Here is a 25,840-nt window from a genome sequence, read left to right as displayed (position 1 = left end):
GCTTTTTAACACACGATCTCACCCTCTAAAAACTGGACGGTCTCTATTAAATCTTGAGACATTATTTTTTTCAATTACGTAGAAGATGCAATCAGCAATTTTTTTTATTGAGGTTAATCTATCAGTTGAAGAAGTTACATGCTAAAATTTGGGATCTTTAAATTCATCCTAGTATAGATTTTATAAATCTATGAAAACTTGAAAATCTTGAAAATTGACGGTCTAAAAATGTTTTACAATATACACTATTTTCAAAACTTGAAATCCATTTTTTTTACATATCCATGCTTCTTGATGTTGAGATGATCAATTTAAAGATATTTCGACATCAAAACAACCTCTTCTAGTAAAATTTTTGAGGTAGGCTCAAATTTGATGGTTTAAAGCATCGACTCTATATAAACTTTTCCCATTATATATTCCCTAAAAATTAAATCAAATTACATTTTAAAAATAAATTATTAAGGGGCCCGCATTTCTATATATGAGTCCGTGGACTCGTAGAAACCGTGTCCTTGTTGAAAGTTTCAGACTCGTGAGTTGGTAGAACGTAACCATTCTCACACATCAGCTCCTGTTTCTTGTTATGCAGAGTTTCGTGAGGTTCCACAAGACCATAAGATAAATTTAGTCGGGCATGAAAAACACCTAGGTAGGGGCATCTTTATGACTTGAAACTTTTCAAATGGTCTTCGATTCCAATTTCTGAATAAAATTTAAAGAGTCAAAGTTTGAATATCTAATGAACGGCCACGAGTCAAAGAGAGAATGACTCCCAGCGTTTTTAATGCCCAAAATATATATCTTACAAAACTAACTTTGAAAAGAAAAAGGTTTATTTGAAGTTGACACTTTAAAATATAGAATTAAGGTGCACAACTAAAATCCTAATAAAAAAAAAAAATTTTGTTTTGATGTTAGAAGGGTGCGGTTTGTATAGAGCCCAGGCTCTCAACAATCAAATTAGAGCCTACCTTTAAATAATATCGAGAAATGCTATTTCAATACTGAAATTCTTTGTGATAGCCTTAGCATATAGTTTCATCTTAATTTATAAACTTTAAAGCTTAAAAAATGGTGTAGACTGACAGAACTATGAAAACTTGAAAATCTTGAAAATGATGGTCCAAAAAAGAATTTCAAAATACATTATTTCCAAAACTTGAAGTCCATGTTTTTCTCATGTCCATGCATCTTGATGTCCATATGATCAATTTGAGGATATTTGGGCATCAAAACAACCTCTTCTAGTGAATTTTTTGAAGTCGGGGCCAATTTGATTTTTTAGAACCTCGGCTCAATATAAACTTTTTCCATGTTAGAAAAGCATCTAATTGGTCATATGGACATTGAGATATATAGAAATGGAGGAAAAAAAAAAGGATTGCAAATCATAAAAATACTACATCTTAGTATATTATTGAAAAAGAACTTCAAGTTATAAAAATAGTGTACCTTAAAACACATTATTTCGACCATCCATTTTCAAGATTTTCATTTGTTTATAGATCTACTTGATTTGAGCTATTTTTGGAATTTAAGATTTTATAGTTAGAGGTAAATATTGTTGGGAAGCAATGCTCTTTCCTTCTATGTATGAATTAAAGGTAAAACATCCCACAATGTATGTTTGTGCAAATACCGAAAAAATGACAATTTGCTAAGGGCCAAGAAAATAGAAATCACAAATCGCAAAAAGGAAAGTTCCACCAAGCACAAACACGAGCACAATCACAACATAAGGTTTAACGTGGAAAGCCCTTCAATGTGAAGGGAAAACCACGGGGCAAATCCGAGAGAGGAATCCACTAAAATCAAAGGAGGGTTATAATATAGTTTATTCTCAAGTTTTTGCCCAAAACTTGAAGTTTACAATCAAATGAGAGAACAACAATAACTTGGAGAAAAGACAAAGTTGCCTCACAAGCACCAACAAGAACATCTCTTTCCCATTTCAAAAAAGCTCCAAAAACATGGTCTTCCAATAGCTTGGAGATACAACCGGAGAGCGCACCAGCGGTTCCGATTTTCTACCTAAGTGTTGAGCGTGAGAGATAGCATAAATGGCCTCTGGAATGGCCTAAAATGGTGTTGGAAAGCTTGCTACAAACTTGCACTTTCTTCTCTTCCAGAGCCTTCAAATAACCCTATCTTTGCTTGCAAATGGTGTCTCTAAAACACAACCCTTTTTGTTTTGTCTTTTAAAACACCATCTATATTCTCTCTCTAAAAACCTCTCTCTCTCTCTAACCTTTTTCTTATTTTGTTGGGTCCCCCTTTTTTTTTTTCACTCCACAAGGTAATCACCCAACAAATATAGCCTTACTTCAATTATTTAAGGTTGCAACTTTTTAAAAATAAATAGAAGATGAATGAGTGGGATGTGATTTTCTTTGAATTAAATAGATCCCATACCATGGTACTTTGGATCATTGCTAGAAAAACCGGACAATCTAGTCGGTAACCGGCTGGTTAGATCGGAACCGACCCCTTGCGGGTTTCGGTTTCGGGCGGTTTTGGTGATCAGCCGGTATTTAAAAAATAAAAATTAAAAACAAATGTATATAAAATATCAAAAATAAAAAATTTGATTTGTAATATATTTTTTATTATTTTTTACATTATGGCAAATATTAAAAATTCTTTTGGTCATTAATACTCACTTTTAAAAATCCTTTTTTTCCTTAATTTTCAACTTCATTTGAATGCGTTTTGTTTTAATCATTATTTATATGCTTTTCATATTTTAGTATATTTTTTTGCATCTCTTTTATTTTTTTTAATAATTTTTTGGCTGTCGGGATTTGCCCGGTAAAAACAGTTGAATAGGCTGGTTTACAGGTTAAGTCGGTTAAACCGCTTCCGGCCCCATGTCCGGTTAACCCTCCGGTTCGATTTTGCAAACGCTTCTTTGGACAAAGCATCAAGTCTCATGCCGGACCACCAAAAATTATCTAACTGAAAATGCGCCTTAAAAAACCTTGAAATTTAGTTGGCATATCAGTAGTTTATAACCTTTAAAAATGATTCATTTTCATGGAATTGCACCCCATTCTACTTCCTGAAATTTGAGTAATATTAGCATACCAATTTCCCTTAATAATATTCCACACACCAAACAATGGGTCCATCCCCACGCCTGGTTGCATTGCTCATCTTCTCTCTTCTTCGTCTTCTATCGCTCTCTTTTTGCTTTGAGATTAAGGAAGCCACAGTTAGCCAGATTCAACAGGCCTTCAAACGCAAGGAGCTCACATTGAGAGACCTCGTCGAGTTCTATCTCCGATAAATTAACAGGCTCAATTTGCTTCTACGTGCAGTGCTCGAAGTGAACCCGGACGCGTTGGACCAGGCCGACAAAGAGAGAGAGGCCACATATGGAGAATGCGCCGAAGGGTTACATGGGATACCGGTGCTGCTAAAGGGTAACATAGCGACGTGAGACCGGCTCAACACCACGGCTGGATCACTCGTGTTGCTTGGCTCGGTGGTGCCACGAGATGCTGGGGTGGTTCGGAGGCTGAGGGCGGCAGGGGCTATCATTTTGGGGAAGGCGAGCATGAGCGAGTGGGCGGAGTTTAGGTCCCATGAGGTGCCTATGGGGTGGAATGCAATTGGTGGCCAGCCTAAGGTAACAAATCTGCAGAGTACATTATTAGTAAGTTCGTCCTTTAAGTTTCTTTACATTTCACAGACTTAAATTATCATTACCATCCGATTCTTGTCTCAACTATTTAGGGTCGGCTATATGAATCTTGCTCCGGCCTTTTACTCTATCAAGGGTGTAATAGTCTCAATTATACCATATCTCTTCTCACTATTTTTATCCATGCTTTTTTGGACTTTTTTCTTTTTTTTTTCAGAGCATTTTACTTGAATCTTTCTTCTTATTTTTTTAGAGTGTTTTACTTAAATCAAATCACATCTCCTAACCGATGTTGTTCTAGGGCGATGTTGCATGTGGCCAAACTACTCAAGTCAACTTTATCTTATTTTATCACCTATTGAAGCTACCACCAAGTTCCTTCAGGATGCATTTATTTTGAATTCTGTCCTTTTTGGTCTTGCCACTCATCCATCTCAACACACTCATTTTATGATATGTTATTTCTTGACCACCAGTATTCCATCTCATAAAGCATGACTTACTTTACAACCATCCTATAGAATTTTTCCCTTAGTTTCACTCGTATGTAATGCTAACAAAGAACAAGAGAAGCACATCTCCACTTCGTCTACCTAGCTCTGTGTGCAATATCTTTCTCAAATTCTCAATTCTCATAGATTATCGACCTAAAATATTGATAATATTCTCTTGCACGCTCTTTTTGGCTATCATCTCAGCTAATTCCTCATTTCTATTCCTATTATTGCCAAACTCTTTTGGGTACTACTTGTTTTCGTAAAATGGTTTGGTATTGTGGCCACATGTTGTGGACACTCAAAAGGTGCATAAGCACCTTTTAATGGTTCAGATTGAACCATCCTCATTCAAGGGCTAAAAATAATTTCTTTTAATTTTTTATTTAAAATAAAATTGATAAGAAATTTGGGTTTTAGCCTCATTTTTAAAATAAAATTAAATAATATTGATCAAAATAAATTTAGAGGTAATTTGTTTACTTTTATAATTAATATTTTAATATTCTATATTTTATGTTCATGTCTTTTATTTGATATTTTTTATTTTTCCCAATCTACAAATAATTTGGGACTTCTTTTCTGTTGATATATTTTTCAGTCAAAGACCGGTCAGAATTTTTTGAGTCAAAGAGCTTGAACCAATTTTCTTGTAGCCGCCCCAAGTAAACCAAAAATCATGCCTAATCTTAACAGTGGCAATGGGCATGGCCCGCCCAGACACGACCCTTGTCCTTATAGGGTTGGCCAATGCCTAGCCCTGGCATGCTTAGAGCCCGGGCCGGCCAGGCCAAAAACAAGATCGAGCCAGTCCGAACTGGGCTCGCACCAGCCCCAAAGAAAAGATGAACGTTCAAAAATTGGAGGTGGTCTCAATGAAAGAAAAGGTCCATCCACCGCCGATTTTTGCGCACTTGGTCTTACTTTAGGGTTCCCATCGTTTGTTCTTGGATTGATTCAAGGGCTCTATACGACGTGCTCTCCACGCCCCGCTAGTGACAAGTCACACTGATTTGACTTTAGAAACCAAAGCTTCTTACTTAGCCCTTTGTACCTTTGGTTTCGTGTGATTCCCTGGGACATATAAATATATGTAAATCGCATATTGATTTGTATAAATGGATATGCAAATAAAATATTAGGATAAAAGCTTTTAGTTTATTTAATTCATGATAAAATAAAACAACACCTATTGTCGTGTGGAACATATTTTAAATAATATAATATAGAGAAGTGATCCTATTGGACCCTTCTCCACCCATGTGTGTAAGATCCTAAATGATCACCATTAAATTTGACACAGATTTTTACAAAAGTCAAGTCCTACACCTATGTGATAATATTTCTAGAGATCTGTGCCAACTTTAATAGTGTTCCTTTGAGGTCTAACATACATGGGCGGGGGAGGGTCCTATAAGATCATTACTCTTTTTATTTATAAAAAGAGTAATGATCTTATAAGACCCTCCCCCGCCCATGTGTATAGGACTCTAAAAGTTCACCATTAAGTTAGTACGGATCTCTAGAAAAGTTATCACATGGGTGTAGGATTTGACTTTTCTATAATTCCGTGTCAAATTTAATGGTGATCCTTTGGGGTCCTACACACATAAGTTAGGGAGGATCCTATAGGTTCATTTCTCTTATAAAAAGGAGTAATGATCCTATGAGACCCTCCCACTCCCATGTGTGAAAGACCCCAAAGGATCAACAGCACAAATCTCTAGAAAAGTCAAGTCTCACACCCATGTGATAACTTTTCTAGAGATCTGTGCTAAATTTAATAGTGATCATTTGGGGTCCTACATATATGGATGTGGGAGGGTCTCATAGGATCATTACTCTTATAAAATTTATAATAATATATCTGACTTACGGCCTTTACCCTACTACTACTGTGATGTGAGTGGTTCAAATTGTTTTGTCCCAACCACCTTGGCAGGAACTTATACGCATCACTTGTACAAGAATAATCTATATTATATATTATTTTATAAATAATAATAATTCTTATTATATATTATTTTATAAATAATAGTATATATTATTATATATTTTATCAATATATTATATTAATTAAGTATATATAATATTTAACTATATTTATATTATTTTATATATGATATATTGTTTATATTAAATAGTATACATTTATTATATTTTATATAATATATATATCTATTAAAGGTTTTATGTAAATATTCTCATACCAACCAAGCACTACCAAATATATGAATTGTTTACACAATACTTTTTAAATATGCTACCAAACATGGTAAAAAGAATACATATACAAATTTATGCAAATATTTACACGTGTAAAGTATTTACTTATGTAAATATTTCTCGAGGAATATTTACGTGCTAACCAAACATGCCCTAAAGGTGTGGTCTCTATGAGGCTGAGGTCTTAAACAATCAAAGGCCAAAGAGTCTTGAAAGATGATTTCTAAACAACAAAAATCTTTGTGATGACCTGAGTATATATTTCTATTTCTAATTATAAAACTTAAAACTTTAAAAATAGCATAGATCGAACGGATTTATAAACACTTGAAATATTGAAAATTGATGGTTCAAATAGTGTATTACAAGAACTATTTTCCATACTTGAAATCCCATTTTTTTTACAAGTCTATATATCTCGAGGTCGACATCTTAGGTTTGAGATTTTTCTACATCAAAATAACCCCTTATTTTTGACCCATCAAAAAAAAAAAAAAAAAGAGTTGGGTATTGAGAATCAGATTATATTTTTGACAAATAGCATAAAAACCTCAGTTTGGAACTCGAAGTGCCCAGCAGGGTTATTTGGGAAAGCATAAAAATTCTCGTACCAAAGACATGAGCATAAATATAATGGGTGTGGTTTGTATAGAACTGAGGCTCTAAACAAAGTAAAACGCGCTTTCAAATAGTATCGAGAAATGTGGTTTTCACATATTGAAAATCTTTGTGATAGCCTTAAAAAATATTTTTACCTTTAATTATAAAATTTAAAGCTTAAAAAATAGTGTAGATCGAGTTGATCTATGAAAACTTGATAATCTTGAAAATTGATGGTACAAAAATGCTTTACAAGATGCACTATTTTTAAAACTTGAAATCTACTTTTTGCTTATATCGATTCATCTTGAGGTCGAGATGATCAATTTGAGGATATTTGGGCATCAAAACAACTTCTTCTAGTGAAATTTTTGAGGTGAGCTCTAATTGGATTGTTTAGAGCCTCGGCTCTAGAAAAACTTTTTCAAAATGTAAAATAGCAACAAATTTTTTCTAATACCTCAGTAGATGGAGGGTATTTATTAAAGGGCGAGGTTTGTATAAGGTGAGGTCCTAAACAATCAAAGTATGGTGCACTTCTAAATAGTATCCAAAGATGATTTTCAATAGTAAAAATCTTTGTGATGGATTGAAAATTACTTTCATATCTATTTATAAAATGCGAATGTATACTATGACAAGCAAATGAAATCTTTTTTTTTTTTTTTTCCTAATTTCAATTTTCAATTTTGCGATACAAAAATCTTATCATATTGGTAAGTGGGTTTCTGATTGCTTGTTAGGATTAAAGGTAGAATAATATATCTATCTGATTCATACTACAATTAGAAATTAGAACTTATGTCAAGAAAAAAACTCCTTTTTCGTTACTTCTATTCCGATCTGCTAAATACTCGTTGGTTACAAATAATTGAACCTAGCGCTCCACTTTATTTGATTTAAGGAAATGGAAAGTAGAAGAAAAGAAATTTTGGAGCTGAAATAACTCACTTGGAATACCTTTTGAAGGATTATGTGGTACGATTGAATTGAATAAAGCCCTTATATAATGAATACTTAGCTACTTGCTAACCATCAAGTAGACCATTTATTTTTGGTACAAAAAGGTCACAACTTTTCTTAACCTTTGGACATAAAATCTAACATATTAAAATAAATCACAGCTTTTGAGAAAATCTGTTTTGAAATTGGTATTCAATTAGTGATATATCACCACCCATCCGATTTTACATCTAATTGTTTACAATTATTGTGACCTTCATGTATAAAAAATAAATGGTCTCATCCTATGCATCCTTATAAAATTTAAGCTTAAAAAATAGTGTAGATTGAACAAATCGATAAACACTTGAAATTATTGAATATTGACGCCTTAGATATGCATTACAAAATGCACTATTTTCCAAACTTGAAATCTTTTTTTTTCACATCTATACCTCTCAATATGGAGATAATCAATTTGAGGGCTTTTCATCATCGAAACAATCTCTGCTAGTGAATTTTTTAGGTGTACCTTAATTTGATTGTTTAGAGACTCAACATTATATAAACTTTATTTTTTCTCTATTGAAACCCTCCCTCAAAATATAGAGGATATTTATAAAAACCCTATCTTTATATTTTTGATATTCACATTTCATGGGAAATATGAATTGCAAAGATAAATAAGATCAAAACAGTAAAAAAATTGGACCAATGGGTAGAATCGGTAAAACTAGTGACCAAATATTCCCCATTGGTTCCGTGAGTCTGTCCATGTGGACCACAAAACAAGAATAAAATAAAAAAGTAAAAGAACAGAAGAAAATATTTGAAAATTTATGCTCAAATTGTGTTTTAAATCATGCATTAACTATTTTAGATTGAGGATAATACTCCCCACAACAAAACCCCTAACAAAATTAAGCCAAATATATGTACAATTTTTTTTTTTGAAAATCCTGGTGTTTTCTTAGGAAAGAAACTTGACTAAAAAATTGAAAACTACAAAAATATTATTTAAATTATGCAACATCAGTGTCGATTGAAGCTAAATATATGGTTTTCTTGAAAGCCAGAGGTTATCTTAAATATTGCCAACATTTTTTATGCTAGCTCTCTTCGCATATGGTTTTTTATGGGAGAACTTGTTACATATATGTTAGAGGGCTACAATGTGACCATTGCCCTCTTTATGTAATAAAGTGCCAAGCAACAATGTTTGCAAAGGCTGTCAGCTTTTCAAACATCATAAATTACTTTTTTTTAATGACAATAAATGTACTTTTTCTTTTTTTTTGAACTCATTCATATTGATTTCTAATGAGGATTTGATATTACATCTCTCTTTGGTTCTCGCTATTATATTAGTTTTGTTGATGATTTCACCCGCTTTACATGGATATATTTTCTAAAATCCAAATCTGAAGCGCTTCAAGTTTTCCAGTCCTTCAAAGAATTCACCGAAAAACATTATCCAGTACAAATTAAAGTCCTTTGTAGTGATAATGGTGATGAATTTACTTCTCATGATTTTAGATCCTTCTGTCAAACTTATAGTATCAAACAACAGATCTTTTGTCCATGTTGACCTACTCAGAATGGTATTGTAGAGCAAAAAAATATACACATCAGTGAATTGGGGACGTCTGTAATATTTATTAGTGGGATACCGATGCATTTTTGAAGTGAGGCATTTCATACAACTGTGTTTGTAATTAATCGGTTACCGACCTCTGCCAATCCAAACAATATGTCCCCATATCAAATGCTCACAGCAAAAGTTCCCGATTATTCAGTTTTACACGCTTTTGGTAGCATGTGTTATGTTTATATTGATAAACTTTTAAAGCGAAAACTCTTTACAAAGACAGAAGAATGTGTGTTTGTTTGGTATAGTGATGACATAAAGTATATCGATGTTACTCTCCTGCTAGCAGAAAGATACATATTTCTTGTTATGTGACCTTCGATGTAGGACAATTATTTAAGGAAGCACAGAAAATTTGTCAGAATGATGACTCACAACCTTTACCTTCTTTTATTAAACCACCTGCAGGGGACACATTACCAGCTAGATCTCAATCATTGCTACATAGTAGTTCTGAGTCCTTGATAGATATAGTTACTGGCTAAGTACCGAGTGATGGTGGCAATGTTAATCCCTCCATAGAAAGTATTTCAAGTACGCCAACCATAATAATCAACCAGGTCGGTCATCTAGAGATGTTCAACCACGAAGGTTCTTTCTGATATAAGATTGGGCTTCCTATGGTGAACACTCCCCTGAACATTATTCATTTCTCATTGCACTCACTAAACATACATAGCCAAATACCTACAGATAAGCTATACAAAACCCCAAGTGGATTGAAGCTATGAATGAGGAATTACTTGCTGTTCATCAAAATCACACTTGGGATCTTGTACCTAGACCAAAACATAAGAATGTTGTTATATGTAGGTGGGTATCAAGTACAAGGCTGGTGGCACTACTGAAAGATACAAAGTGAGATTGGTGGCTAAAGGTTATAATCAAAAGTATAGGTTAGACTATGAAGAAACGTTTAGTCTTGTTGTGCAGATTGAAACTATAAGACTAGCATTAGCATTGGCTAATCTTTGTGGTTGGAGATTACATCAGTTAGATGTCAAAAATGCTTTTTTGCGTGATGATCTCCAAGACAAGGTCTAAATGGAGCAACCACTAGGGTATGGAGAATCCAAAGAGTCTGATCTTGTGTGTAGATTAAGGAGGGCAATATATGGCCTCAAACAAGCCCGGCGAGCTTGGTTTGAAAGCTTCTGCGAAGCCAATCTTACATGGGGTCATTCTCGAAGTGTTGTAGGCAAAAGGATTCTCCTATACGTGAAGGGTACCCTGGGTGCTAGTATTTTCTTTCCTACTGGTGAAAGACAGGTTAACCTAATCGCCTATTCTGATGCAGATTGGGCTGGAGATCCCTATACAAGAAGATCGTTATCTGGATTATGTATTTTCTTTGCAGGATCTCTAGTGTTTTGGAGTAATAAAAAGCAATTGACTATTTCACACTCAAGTTCAGAAGCAGAATCCCGAGCAATGTCTTCTACAGCTGCTAAACTCACTTGGTATCACCACATTCTATCAGAATTGGGGATAGAAATTCAACATGCAATTCTACGTAGTAATTCGCCATTGAACTGGACTATCATTTTATTCAAAAAAGGTTGAAAGTGAAGAGATTACTCTTGATTATGTTTCAAGTATAGAACAACTTGCTAATATTTTTACAATAGGTCTTCCTACTTCACAACATCTTCGATAACAAACAAGTTGTACATGTTTCACATTGATAATAGTTTGATGGGGCCTAATAAAAATGATGATAATGATCTAGAGAATGATATATCTAATGAATGATAAATGATAAAAAAAGATACGATCATGATAAGGATTAACATAATATATTGTAATATATGTCTTCTATGTACAAATTTGTTGTTGTAATCACATCTTTGATTGAGCCATTCAAGGATGAATATACAATAATTATAAATAGAACTCACATCCCTCTCTATGGGTGTAAAGAATTTTACAGAAATATTGCTCTCTAAATGTCTTCAAGCTTTTGATAGCTTGATCTCATCAAAAATATTTTTTTGATCCAATTCTTTAATCTTTTAGAACTATTGTACATCAAGGAGAGATGAACACTAAGCGACATATTCAAGAGGATTATGTGAATAAGCAAGAGAAAAAATGATTAAGTGAGTCTGCATCATACTATGATTTGATTTCTGATTTCTTCTCTTTTTTCATTATCATTACAATTACATTCATTATTTACAATTACATTGATTATTAAGAATAAGAATTCATTTTATCATTAATTAATGAAATATATTCATTCTAACATTCTATCATTCTAATCTAATTATTTATATATATATATATATATATATAGGTGAATGTCTTTAGGTGAATGTACACAAGACGTGCACATTCAAAGGAGAAAAGAGAAGAAATGATGAGATGAGGGTTGGGAGAAGGATGAAGAGAGAAAGATACATTTGATCGGGTGACTAGCTTAGCACAGTGGCAAGATTGGTATGATGATTGACCTGACATGGTAGCAAGACGGGCACAGTAACGAGATCGGCACGGCAGCAGTACTACTCGACAATAGAACATCAACATCAACTAGCATTGCACATTAGCAAGTTCGACGTGGAAGCAAGACGAGCACGGTAACTTAAGCCGGCACAATGGTAGTACTGCTCGATGACGAGACTACCGTGACAGTGCTAGACTTGTCCCTTGGTCAAATGAGAGAGGAAAAAGAAGAAGAAAGAGGGATATAAAGAATAAAAAAAGCAAAGAGAGAAAGAGAGAGAAGAAGAGAGAAATAAGAGAAGAGAAAAGAGGGAATGGAGAGAGAAGAGAAAGAGAAAGGAGAGAGAAGAAAAGGAAAGAGAGAGAAAGAAATGAAAGAAAGAAGAGAGAGAAACCATGGACGGTGATGGAATTCTGCCATCTATGACAGATAAAGAACATGGATGACGATCGACTTTCGCCATCGATGGCCGAAAGAGAGAGAGACAGGAATAAAAAAGGAATATCATGCGCAGCGATGATCATCGCCGTGCACCACATTGGAAAGGGCAAATTTGGATAGGGGCCCGACCCGCCACTCGGGTTAAGGCCCGGCTCGCTGCGCATATTTCCATAAAATAAGGAAAGACTAAGAACATCATACTCGGCGATGAGCATCATCGTGCACGACTGGAAAGGAGAGAGAGAAGGAATATCAAGGTGAGGGAAAGAAAGACAAAGAGAGAGAGTTTTAGGAAAGAGAAAAAAAAAAAAAGTAGAGAGAGAAGGAAGGTGAACAATGAGACATAAAAAAGAAAGAAACAAGAAAGAGAAAAGGAAAGTGAAGAAAGAGATTATGAAAGAGTAAGAGGAAAAAGAAAGAAAGAGAGAGAAAGAGATTAAGAAAAAGAGAAGAAGAATAGGGAAAGAAGAGAGAAAGAAACACGCATGGTGTTGCCACTACCGTGTGTGTCAGAGAGAGAAGAAAACAGAAAGAGAAATTCGTGCATGGTGTTGCCATCGCCATGCATGTTAGAGGAAAGAAAGAAACATGCACAACGTTGCCACCACCATGTGTGTCAGAGAAAGAAGAAAACAAAAAGAGGGATTTGTGCACGGCGTTGCCATCGCAGTGCATGTTCAGACGGAGAGAGGCAGAGAGAAAGACAGAGCAGAGAGAGAAGGGAGAAGAAAGGGATTCGTGCATGGCGTTGCCATCGCCGTGCATGTTCCGATAAAGCAGAAAGAGAAGGGAGAAGAAAGGAGAAGAAGAGAGCAAGAAACACGCACGACGCTGCCACTATCATGTGTTAGAGAGAGAAGAAAGTAGGGAGAGAGATTCATGCACGGCGTTGCCAACGCCATGCATGTTCAGATAGAGAGAGACAGAGAGAAGGTTAGAGCAGAGAGACAATAAAGAAAGAAGAAGAAGAGGAAGAAGAAGAAAAGCAAGAAGAAAACACACACGGTGTTGTCGTCGTCGTGTATGTGAGATAGAGGTTCAAGCATGGCGGTGCTATCACCATGCACATTCAGTTAGAGAGAAATAGAGAGAAAGATCGACAAGAAGAAGAAAGAAAGAGAATGGGACACACACAGTGCTGTCATCGCCGTGTGGGTTAGAGAAAGAGAAGGCAGAATATGACATGCACTGCTCTGTCATAGCCATGCGTGTCTATAGAGAAGAAGAGAGAGAAGCCGAAAAAAAAAGAAGAAAGAAAAGAGAGAGGAAGCAAGAGAGAAAAAAAATGGAGGAAAGAAGAAGATAGAGATGAGTGGAGAGAGAAATAAAGAGATGAGAGGAGGAGAGAGAAAATTACCTTACAGAAGGATACCAGCCCCTTTCTTCTCTCTCTTCTCTGTCTCTCTCCAAGACGCACCCCCGAATTCAAAGAAGAAAACCGAACTTTATTGATCAATTGAAAGTCTGAAGGGGAATCAGGGAAGAGCCAGGGAAGCCTTTTACAATTAGGTTTAGCATGTATTTATAGAATTGGGCCCAAACATGGGTGGATGCCCAAAACTATCTCAATTGATGATAATTACAATTATTTTGAATTAAAATAAAATCTAAAAGTGGTGCAAAAGGACTGCTTTTCCCCTGCCTCACAATTCATGGAATTCCAATACAGTCTCTGCTACTGCCCTAAAACATACGTGATCTTCTGTGGATGATCCAGGATTGCTCTGATGCTCGTTTGTCAAAAAGATGATTGTTTTCTTGTAGGGCTCGGCATGGCGATCGATACCAACTTCGAGCCATGGATCATGTTTTTAAGCCACGATCATGCGACTTGAAATTTGGATGGATCTTGAAAACTTTGGATTGATAGTGCGCTTGTTCCTTGATGTTTCTTCGTGATTTCTTCACTGGATCACACTAAGCATGCTGTGAGGATCGTGTGGCAACAAATGCAGCTTGATTTCATGCCCGGACGAAGATTTCACAACTTTTGAGTTTTTACCGGAATATGAAATTTCGACGCCGAAAGTTACAGTCACTTTATTGGCTTTGTGTGCGAAATCTTACCGTTCATCAGGGTTCGAAGTAGAGATAGCCCTAGACCTTACACACACGATGGAACTAGTCTCAAGTCAATCTGACGTACGAGAGTTGTGCTTTGGCCACTCCCGCGAGGCATGTTGCTGCTCATTTTCCTGCAACTTTCTTCACGGATCAGCAATTTCTCTCTAGCTTTTCTTCTTGTTCAGGTGTCGTCACGGGGCGTGCCTCATATCAAAATGCTCGTCATGACGAGATGAACATGCTCACATGATTGAGCACGATCCGACTTGAGATGAATGAGATATGGCATCCGAAAGTCTCTGCCCAAGACTGTAAAAATAGCCACATTTATTGGTGATTTGATGCAGGGAGGGCGCATGGAAATAGTGTGTGGCATACTCCTTTTTTGTCTTTTACCCATACCTTTGTCCTGGAGTGCCCTATTAAGATGAAACTTTACCCATAGGGGTTTTCTACTGTTTCGGATTCAATGGCGGTGGTCTCATAGCAATTTGACGCACCAAAAATAGAGCTCTAGTTACGAGGTCCATTTCAGGGTGCAAGAGATTAAGTTTTTCGAAATTGTTTCTTTGTCTGCATTGCCTTAGACATGTCAGATTGCAACGAAACATGGCAGGTGTCCTTTTGAAGTGCTTGAGAACATTCTGACTCGTTATGGGGTAATTCTTAGACTATCGAGAATTCCATTGTATGTTACCGGCTTCCTCTTTATTCAACATCAGGGACCAAGGTGCTGAAAAATGTCTTCAAACAGCTTGCCCCGCCGAATGTTGTGCTTAGGGAGAAGCGAGAAGGACAACATTCAAAAAATTTCCTTCGGCTTTATTACTATTTTCTTCCTAGCCACAGGACCACATGAATGCCAAGGAGATCCATACAATGTTGTAACTAGGATGCTCAGACGTTTGAATGCAATGTACAGGTCCATCCATGGAGACTTTAGGGGGAGAAGAGACTTTTCAGATGGATCCTGTTGACGTCCTCACCATCAAGGGACTAATTGTGATTCTGACAGCTGAGGATTTTGTACAGATCTCGTTGATCAGAATCATGCCCGTCTGGCGGTCGAGTGCCATACTGAAGGGCATTTTTCCCACTTTGGTTTAGTTTTGTTTGTTTTGTTGTTGGTGGTCTGCTGAAGGGCCTTTGGTTGGCGACCATCTGCGTGGTGCACCAGATTGTATTTGGTGGGTAGGGTACCTTAGTTTATCGAGGTGACCAGCTGTGGGTATAACCCATGCCTACTGCTTGCAATTTTGTTTGCATAATGGGTCCAAGTTCTGGCTGACTTTGGTCTTCTTGGGGCATCTCTTGGAGTGTGTTTGTGACCTCGTGGGAATAGTGCTTTTCCTCATGAGACTTGTCTTACCTCCTTGGCGAGTCTTCTGTCTTTCGAGCCCTTTTTGGAAATTGACTCAGGCTGTCGGAATCTTACTTGATGCTCGTAGTTTTGGGTCCTGGTATTATGACACCCAGGATTTTTATTTTGAATGTAGGCTTAAGCCGCTTGTTGAGGTGACTGTTGCATCAACCTGTTTATTGGTCCACGAGTCCTTTGCAGATTTTCACTTGGACTTGGGAAGCGACATCGTAGAGACAGTTTTCACCGACTTCTTTTTATTCGGGCTTTTTTACCCATGACCTTTCGGCCATGTCCACCCTTATTTTTTCATTTTTACTCACGATGCCCTTTTGGGTTTTTACCGTGCCCGGGTTTCTATTTATGAAACACTTTTACTCATGGTTTTGTGACCATGCACGTCCGTCATTTACTCATGGCGTTCCCTTGTCCAGGTATACACCATGCCCATTTTTTTTGTGAAGGCATGTTTAAGGTCATGCCTTCGAGACATCATGCAGCCAGGACGTGCACTATAGTTTAAGGTCATATGGCTATATCATAGTGGAGATAGATGGCAGTCTGTTGAGGCCATGGAGTGAGTATGGTAGTGGTCTTCACTCACTTTTGGAAGATGCCACGAGGCTATCTATGAAGGATGGATGATGTATGAATGGAAGGTGGAAAGTGGTGACCCACTAGCTGATGATGAGTATGGATGGTAGGATGGTTTACCGTTTTGTGAACTTAGGTGAGACTCACTGGGGAATGATGAATGCTAATGAAGGAATTCACTGGGGAGTTGATGAAGGTGATGTACGCACACAGACGGGTCAGTTTGGGAAGACGTGTGTGAATATGCACGTAAAGGGCATGTTCGCATGTGTGGGGGTGAGTTTAAGGTCATGCGACCAGAACGTGCACTATGGTTTAAGGATATATTGCTTGGACTGTGGTTATGCAATTTAGAGTCATGCAACTAGGACCATGCAGTTTAAGGTCGTGCAACTAGACCTCCGCTACAGTATAAGGTCATATAGTTTGGACCATGGTGTGAAGCCTTTTAACATCATGCTGTCAGGACGTGCATTCCAGTTTAGAATCATACAGCTGGACCGTGGCTACGTATTTTTAGGTCATGGAGCATGGACCATGCAGTTTATGGACGTGCAACTAAACCTCCGTTATAGTTTAAGGTCATATAGTTTGGACCATGTTGTTTAAGGTCGTGCATCTAGACCAAGGTTGTGTAATTTAAGGTCATGCAGCTCAAACCAAGGCTGTGCAGTTCAAGGTCATGCAGCTTAGACCATGGTATGGGTCTCCCAGTAGGTAAAGCTTTATGGGGGATTGGTCTGTGGATAGCTATCTGACTCCCTAGGGATAGAATGATTAAAGCTAGCAAGGGTTTAGATGTAGAAGCATACTTCACTAGGGATTAGGGGACAAATATGACTCCCTAAGGTGAACGATGGAATTCCATGGGGAATAGGGTCATGGAAGGTAACCCGACTCCTAGGGATAAGACAGCTCGGTGAGAGATTAACCCATAGGGGATTAAAGGGGTAAGCATGACCGTAACTCCGCTGGGGATAAATGGGCTGTAGTACGGGTGTAGTTCCTACTGGGGATGAGGGACAGTGGATTGCTCCTGACTCCATTGAGGATGACCAATCATGGCCTGGGTCAAACGGCTTGGATGCAACTCCACTGGGGATGACAGAGGCTACGACTTTGATGCAACTCCACTAAGAATAGTGGTAGAATACTCACAGTGATGATCAAGTTTAGACATGCGCGACGCTAGCCACAGACAGCAGCAACATACACGACGATAGTCATTGCCGCACATAACGCTAGCACGAGCTATCTGGCGTGCATGGGAGTGGCCACGGGCAGCAGTAGTACTGGCACGCGCAACGTTGGTTGCACGCAGCGTTAGCCATGCTCGGCGGTGCGGAACACATCTATCTTTTAGCCTGCGTTCGGGCCTTGGGCTTGAGCCCGATCCGGTCCGTCTGAAGGTCGGTGCTCGACGTTGCACAGAAGGCGGTAAGCCTCTATTCGAGCCTCAGGTCAGAACCCGACCTGGTCCATCCCATCTAATGGTTGGTCCTCGGCATTATGTGGTCGGCAGTAGGCCTCAGTTTGTGCCTCGGGTCTAAGCTTGACTCAGTCCTGCCCATCGCCGATTGGCCTTCAGGGACCTATCAAGTATTCTTGCTTTGTGAGGGGTACATTGGTGAAACTTTTCCTATAGAAGGGGATTAACCCCATTTTTCACTGTTTTTATCTCAAATAAAACCGTAACCGTGAGAGAGAGGAAAGGACTTCCAATGAGAACTCCGGTGTCAGGAAAGTACTCGGGTGAGGGTTTGCAAGCAGTCTGGCGAGCGGGAGAAGTTTTCGACTGTGAGGCTAGAGCACCAGAAGGGAAGACAGGCATAGTCGCAGTGGTTGTCGTCGCTGGAATTGAGGAGCAGGCAGGTTGCCGAGGTGAACAAAGGTTCCTACAATGATTCTTGAGTTACCGGAGTGGTGGGAAAGAGGCAAGTGAGGGGCCAGGGCATTCCGTGGATTCCCGATTGTTTCCCGATGGCATTCCATCATCAGGGAGTAGTGGAAGAGTAGCAGCGGTGAGCAAAAGTGTTTTCTGGTGTTGGGATGTAGTGGAATAGTGTCACAGTTGGTTTCCAGCGAGCGGGAAAACAGTTTCCTGGTGGACAATCGAAGGTCGCAGGGAAAGTAAACAGCCGCAAGCAGCCGGACAGTCGTGGGGAGACAAAAAGTTGCCACGGATTTTTGTCGTCACAGGAAAACGAGGAGTCTGGGGAAAGTGCACAATCGTCGGGGAGACAAAGGGTCGTGGGAAGGTGAAAGGTCACCGTCACTAGCGAACACGTGCGGCGACAGTGAACACAGTTGGCGTTACACCCTTTGTCCAACACAGTCGGTGTTACCCCTCTTAGTCACAGCCGGCGTTAGTCCTCAAGAAGCGCAATCGGTGTTGGGCTTTAGAGACACAAGCGGCGTTAGCTCACGCGGCACTTATCAGTGCCTCAGTCGCGCATGGTCAACGACATGACGCATACGGCGTTTATCACGTGCGGTGGTGGCTGTTCACTTGAAGATCCTTTCATGAACGGCAGTAAGTTGCTTCTGACTATGGTTATGCTCGGTGAAGAGTTGCGCTAGGCGATTGTCATACACAGCGATGACTTGGATAAGCAAAGGGTGATGGCCAATGGTAAGGCCGTGTTTATGATGCCTAATGGAAGCTAAGTCCTCCAGCACAACAGTAAAGTCTATCTTGTTCTGTGGAAGGGCCCTCACTGTGAACAGGGTAGGCTCTCCATCATAGGCCAGTTCCTTGCGAGAGAAGTCTGCTTCGTATTTTTGGTATACCCCATCAAAGCGCTTCCACCTTCTCCTATTATGAGAGCCACTTTTGGCCAGTAACCGTCCTCTTCTCCTCAGATGCAAGAGCAACGCTTCTGACATGAGAGCAATTTTTGGCCTGTAACTATCCTCTCCTCATATGCAAGAGCAACGCTGGGGGTAGCCGTTCTCTTTTCCTCAGATGCAAGAGCAACGCTTGGGGACAACCATTTTCTTTTACTTATATGCAAGAGCGACATTCCTATAATGCAGCTGAACTTTATTGATCAATTGAAAGTCTGAAGGGGAATCAAGGAAGAGCCAGGGAAGCCCTTTCCAATTAGGTTTAGCATGTATTTATAGAATTGGGCCGAAACATAGGTGGATGTCCAATCTCAATTGATGATAATTACAATTATTTCAATTAAAATAAATTTTAAAAATAGTGCAAAATGATTGTTTTACCTCTGCCTCACAATTCATGGAATTCCAATATTGTCCCTACTGCTGCCTCAAAACGTACATGATCTTCTGTGGATGATCCAAGATTGCTCTGGTGCTTGTTTGTCAAAAAGATGACTAGGTAAGGCGATCGATTTGATACCAACTTCGAGCCAAGGAACATGTTTTTAAGCCACGATCATGCGACTTGAAATTTGGATGGATCTTGAAAACTTCGGATCGATAGTGCGCTCGTTCCTTGATGTTTCTTCATGATTTCTTCACTGGATCACACTAAGCATGCAGTGAGGATCGCATGGCAACAAATGCAGCTCGACTTCATGCCTGGACAAAGATTTCGCAACTTTTGAGTTTTGACCGGAATCTGAAATTTTGGCACCAAAATTTACAGTCACTTGATTAGCTTTGTGTGCAAAATCCGACCGTTCATCATGTACAGAGTTCGGACCAGAGATAGCCCTAGACCTTACACACATGATGGAAATAGTCTCGCATCAATCTAACAGCGAGGGCCGTGATTTGGCCGCTCGAGTGAGGTGTGTAGCTGTTGATTTTTCTGCAACTTTCTTTACGGATCAGCAACTTCTCTCTAGCTTTTCTCCTTGTTCGAGCGTCGTCACAAGGCGTGCCATATATCGAAACGCTCATCTTGATGAGACGAACATGCTCACAAAATTTGAATGCGATCCGAATCAGGACGAATGAGATATGGACACTACCCAAGACTGTAAAAACCACCACCTTTAATGGTGATTTGGTGCAGGGAGGGTGCACAGGAATAGTGGGCGGCCGACCCCTTTTTGGTCCTTGACCCCCATAACTTTGTCCTGGAACAATTTGATGCTCCAAAAATAGCTCTAGTTATGAGGTCCGTTTCAAGGTGCTAGAGACTGATTTTTCTAAAATTGTTTCTTTGTCTGCAATTCCTTAGATATGTCGGATTGCAACGAACTTGGCAGGTGGCCTTTTGAAGTACTTGAGAAAATTCTTACTCGTTTTGGAAAAATTCTAAGACTGTTGAGAATTCCACTGTATGTCAAGGCTTTATTGACCGGCGTCCTCTTTATTACGCATCAGGGACCAAGAAGCTGAAAAATGTCTTCAAACAGTCCGCTTTTGGGAGTCATTGAAAAACATCCACATATTTTCGAATATTTCAAGACTCGACCTGGTTGGCAAGGTAACTCAGCCTCGGCTAGGCCGAGGTGATTTCTAATCTGCTTTCTTCATTTTTAAGTCTACTTCCGAGCTATTTGATCTCCAATAGACAATTGAGCTAGTGCATAGTTAATAAGTTTCATTTTTTTTTCCAAATAACTTGATAGAGCAAAATGGTGGACCATGATTTGTGTAGTTGATCTCAATTAGTTGAGAAAAAACTCTAATGATGATGACAATAATTTTTATTTCAAAGAGCAAATTAAATTGGGCTAAAATTTTGAATGCAGCCCCACTTGGGTGTACCTGAAAAAAATATAATTCAAAATTAGAAAATGGTGAACTTACATGCGCATAGATATTGGTTATTTCAAAATTTTCTAATATTTTAGGTGTGAGACGGTGACAAATACACATGCCCAAAATTGTAAATCTCTCAATTTTACAATTTATTATTAAATACAATAGCTTTGGCATTTTTTTCACAAAATTATGCAATGAACTATCTTTACTTACCCCTTATAATGTTAAACAATGAATACTATGCTTTAGAGTTGAACCTATATGGCATGAGCATTATTTTCTTCTTCTTCTCCTTCTTCTTCTTCTTCTTCTTATTGCTTTCTGGTTTTTTTTCAAAGAACCCCAATGTCCTGTCGGCTGACCCATCTGAATCGTGCACTGGGTCAGTGATAAGTGCAGCAACAAATCTAGCAACTGTAACTTAGGCACCGAAACTGATGGCTCCATCATTAAGTGCTAACAGTGTAGTTGGGATCAAGCCCACTCCTGGCCTCACTAGTAGAGCTGGAGTTATTCTTATATCTCCTCGACAAGACACTGTTGGGTAAGCTTTCTGTACATAAATATAAGAAGCAATTATGTAGCACAAACCCCCAATATTCCTTAAAGGACAGCATGCTTCACTCACTGTGAAAGTATATATACAGAATAGGATCATCCCCACCGTTTGCTTCAATGATAGGTTGATTAATAATGATCTTTTATTTTCTTTTTAGGAAATTGTTCTTATTTATATTGGTCTTTCTATTTGAACAATAATCGTGAAATTATGGCGGGACAGTTTACGATTCTATGTCATACCCACCATACAAAGTGCGTATGGCATAGTTTCCCTTTCATCAGTTTTGTGTGCTATTGCAAGAACAACAAAGGATTGATTACCTCCTTCCAATCCACTCAGTATATTCAGATTCAATAATTTTTATTTAGAATGCTACATATTGACTTTGAAAAATTTCGTATACATTTTGGATTAACATGTAGAAAATGGCAGGCCAATTTGTCTGACTGTATTGGATGCAGTGTTTGTTTTGGATGAAATTGTTGGTTTTGATCAAAGGGACAAGAAAGCTACAATAGCAGCATCCAAGTTCATACCTGTTGGGGGTTACAAGCAATTTCTCAAGGCAAAGGGTCTTAGAGGGAAAAGATTTGGGATCCTATGAGAGCCTTTCTTCAATTTCTCAGGAACATCTGTGTTAGCACAGACATTCGAAACCCATTTTAAAACATTAAGGTACTAATTAGAGAAGCCACTTGAAATTTATTATGATGTATTATGATCGAAACACTGAGAAAGGGTTAGAAGAGAAACTGATTACTTCAAATCTTGAGTATCAGTTTTGATATCGTTCAGAAGAAAAAATATCATGTAAGCCAACATTGTTATACTGTCATATAAGTCACTTTCAAACCAAGGGATCCGTTAGGCCCAAATTGTATTCAAAATTTGAACCAGGAAAGATCCCTTTGGCAATGTTTTGGAGCTCAGCCTATACTCTAGCTATAAGCCTGTTGGAGTGTAGAAGTTATTCCCTCTGACTAAATTTTCATAAGGATGTATTTTTCTTTGTTATCCTAACACTGCACTTATTTTATTTGGATTTTTGTCTTCTTTAAAATAAAACTCATCTAAAAGTTGAATATTGATTGAAAATAACACTTATAAAGAAAATATGAGTTGCAGATAGTATGAGAAAAACTAGATTGTAAAAACTCAAAATTCAAACACCATTGAAAACTAAAGTTCCATTTTTCTTCTGTTTTTACTTGTTTCCTTTAAATTTCTTCTATCTTATGTTCTTTTAAAAAAAATTCCTAATAGTTTTCAAATTATTATGAGGAATTATCAAATTTTGACAATATGCTATGGAATAACCGCATCAGAAAATTCTCAAATAGATTTATGATACGCTTTTGGTTGTGTCGCAGGCAAAAGGGAGCCATTCTGGTAGATAACATAGAAATATCAAACATTAATGTCATTTTGGATGTTCGAGAGAGTGGAGCAAGGTTGGCTTTGCTCTATGAGTCCAAAAAGGCATTGAATGCTTACTTGTCTGTGCTACTGGTTTCTCCTGTTAGGACATTGGCAGATGTGATTGCTTTCAATATAAAGCATTCAAAAGAAGTGTCTCTTGCCCTCTCCCCCATCCCCTTCCCCTTCTCTTCTTTAATTATAGAACTTGATGATGTTCTATCCTCATTTAATCTCTTTTGAATGTTAGCACTGGATCAAATTGACTTCTACTTTTATTTTAACATACTAGGGTGTTCACTCTTTTCTTTAGCAAGCAGAAATCTATCAAACGGGTAAACGATTCCCTACCCATTTCCATTAATTCAAAAAGAAGAAGAAAAATTAGAAGTATATTAGATCACTCTTTGATGGGTAGTAATTGTTGCATCAAAAAAAGACCCCAACAAGAGCCGTTTTGGTAGTATTTTGGTATATCAGGGTGTTGGGATAAGGCTCTGATGAAGATTATGATATTACATCAGAGTGTTCACTCTTCTTCAACACATGTTCCATTTTTAGATCCTCCTTGTGTGAAGGATGCCTCAAATTACCAAAAATAAATATCACAACAGATATTTTACTTTGCTTCATGATTTGCAGTAGACATGAATACACCTTTTTAGTTGGTTCAAACCGAGCTTAAGCATGATCTAGCAGGAATAATTCAATCCAAAAATAACTCTGAATTGTTAAGGACAATGTTAACCAAATTAGTGCGAAAGTATATTCCTTCATCTGACTTAAACCTCCAAAGTGGATGGTTGGCTTGTTACAAAACCATGTAAGTACACTATAATGGGTCAAAAAGTAATAGCGCAGGTTACATCCCTTGAACATACAATTGAAATTCCCAGTTAGGGGGAAAACATGAAATATGTTGGTTTGTTTTCTTGGAAATATGGAATAATATATTCTATAAAGAAAGATGATTTTGTATTATATCCATTATTTTCATGTTCCTTTTAGCACTAGTCAAAAAAATAAAAAAATGGGGCAGTGAGGACTTCTATGTAAATACTGAATATTTTGGAAGCAGACCATAATTACTGCAACAAATAATGGGATGGACATAAATTTCCCTTAAAAAATACAAAATTTATAAAAATCCAAAAATATAATAATTTATTTGTAATATGTTTCTCTATGTTTTTATCATTTTGGTAAAATATTGAAGTGTTTTGGCCGTGAATACTTATTTTTACATTTTCCCTTCTTTTCATATTATTTCTAGAATAACCCATATCACAAAATTTATTCTTTTAAAATCCATATTTTTTTACTACTTTTTAAACCTCATTTAGATGTGTTTTCTTTGATTTTACTTTAAACATGTTTTAGAACTTTTTTGGATATTTTGGGATTCTTTTGTGTTGTTTTATTTTTATCACTTTTTGCCCTAGCCGAACCCTGGCCAACTCGGACCAAGTAACTTGGAATTCAGCCGAGTTAACCTGGGCTCCACCCATGGCCGACTTCCATCCCCAAGTCGTGGTTTTCCAACAATGATCCTGATAAATGGTTATTTGGCACAAGAGAAGCTGAAAGAGTATGGACAAGACATTTTCATACTGGCAGAGTGCTTAAACAGGTCAAACCGTAGCCAAGTGAAAAGGGCCATTTCAAATCTCAAAGAGTTATCAAGAAATGGTATTGAGAAGGTGATGAGGGAGAAGAAATTAGATGCTATTCTGGCTCCTGCTAATACTCCAGTCTATACCATATTAGCAATTGGAGGTTATCCTGGGATCACTGTGCCTGCTGGCTATGATGAGGAAGGTGTGCCATTTGGGATTTGTTTTGGTGGACTCAGGGGCTCAGAGCCCAAGTTGATTGAGATCGCCTATTCTTTTGAGCAAGCAACACACATTAGAAGGCCTCTAACCTTCAAGTCTTGATACAAATGGTTGTGTTTTGCACTTAATAGTACGACCCACTTTTATTTGAAGATAAAGTGATATTTTGCTTCTTTTCTATCTATAAAATTTATGATACGAAAATTATATAAAGAGACCATTTACTTTTAGTACAAGGAAGTCATAATCGCTCTTGTCCGTCAGATTTCAAGTCGGGTAGTTGTAAATTGTTGTTGATTAAACTTAGAGTTATAAATAAAAAATAAAAAATTCTCAAACTTTGTGAGACACCCCAAAGTATCCAATTTGACATGTAATAGCCAGTAGCATTATTGACGTCCTTGTACCAAAGATAACTGGCTCATTGTACACAATACCTTTATGATATGAATACTCTTAAGATACTTAACTGAATCTTTCTTTCATGGTAGATCGATGATTACTTGTTAATCCAAATCCATTAATATTTCCCGGCTAATAGGTTCCATAAACACTTGGTTTTATCTTAGTATAATTTCATTGTTAGTATAGTGCACCAGTATTTCTTTTATCCTATGGCATTGTATACTATGAAATCATTTATTTTTTGTATAAGGTCACAGTCACTTTTAGCTATTGGATGTGAAATTCAATAGATTAAAATATATCATAACATTTGACAAAATTTATTTTGGACTTTGTAACCAAATATCCTCAACTCTTAGATTTCAAATATAACAATCAATAATAATTGTGACTTCCTTGTATCAAAAGTCAATTCATACATTATGTCACCACAATGCACTATTTCAGGTTCCATGTTTACACTATGCAGGATGTC

General features: G+C 37.6%; 1 pseudogene; it reads left to right on the top strand.

Moving 5' to 3' along the window:
* The first annotated feature begins 3,121 nt into the window (after nucleotides 1-3,121).
* LOC18441715 (putative amidase At4g34880) lies at nucleotides 3,122-25,062 on the top strand (annotated as a pseudogene).
* The last annotated feature ends 778 nt before the right edge of the window (nucleotides 25,063-25,840 follow it).

This window comes from Amborella trichopoda, chromosome 9 (assembly GCF_054954075.1).
Source record: "Amborella trichopoda isolate Santa Cruz 75 chromosome 9, AtrichopodaSantaCruz75HAP2 v2.0, whole genome shotgun sequence".
Taxonomy (NCBI): domain Eukaryota; kingdom Viridiplantae; phylum Streptophyta; class Magnoliopsida; order Amborellales; family Amborellaceae; genus Amborella; species Amborella trichopoda.
Note: the sequence above shows the minus strand (reverse complement) of the source record. Positions and strands in the feature narration are given on the sequence as shown.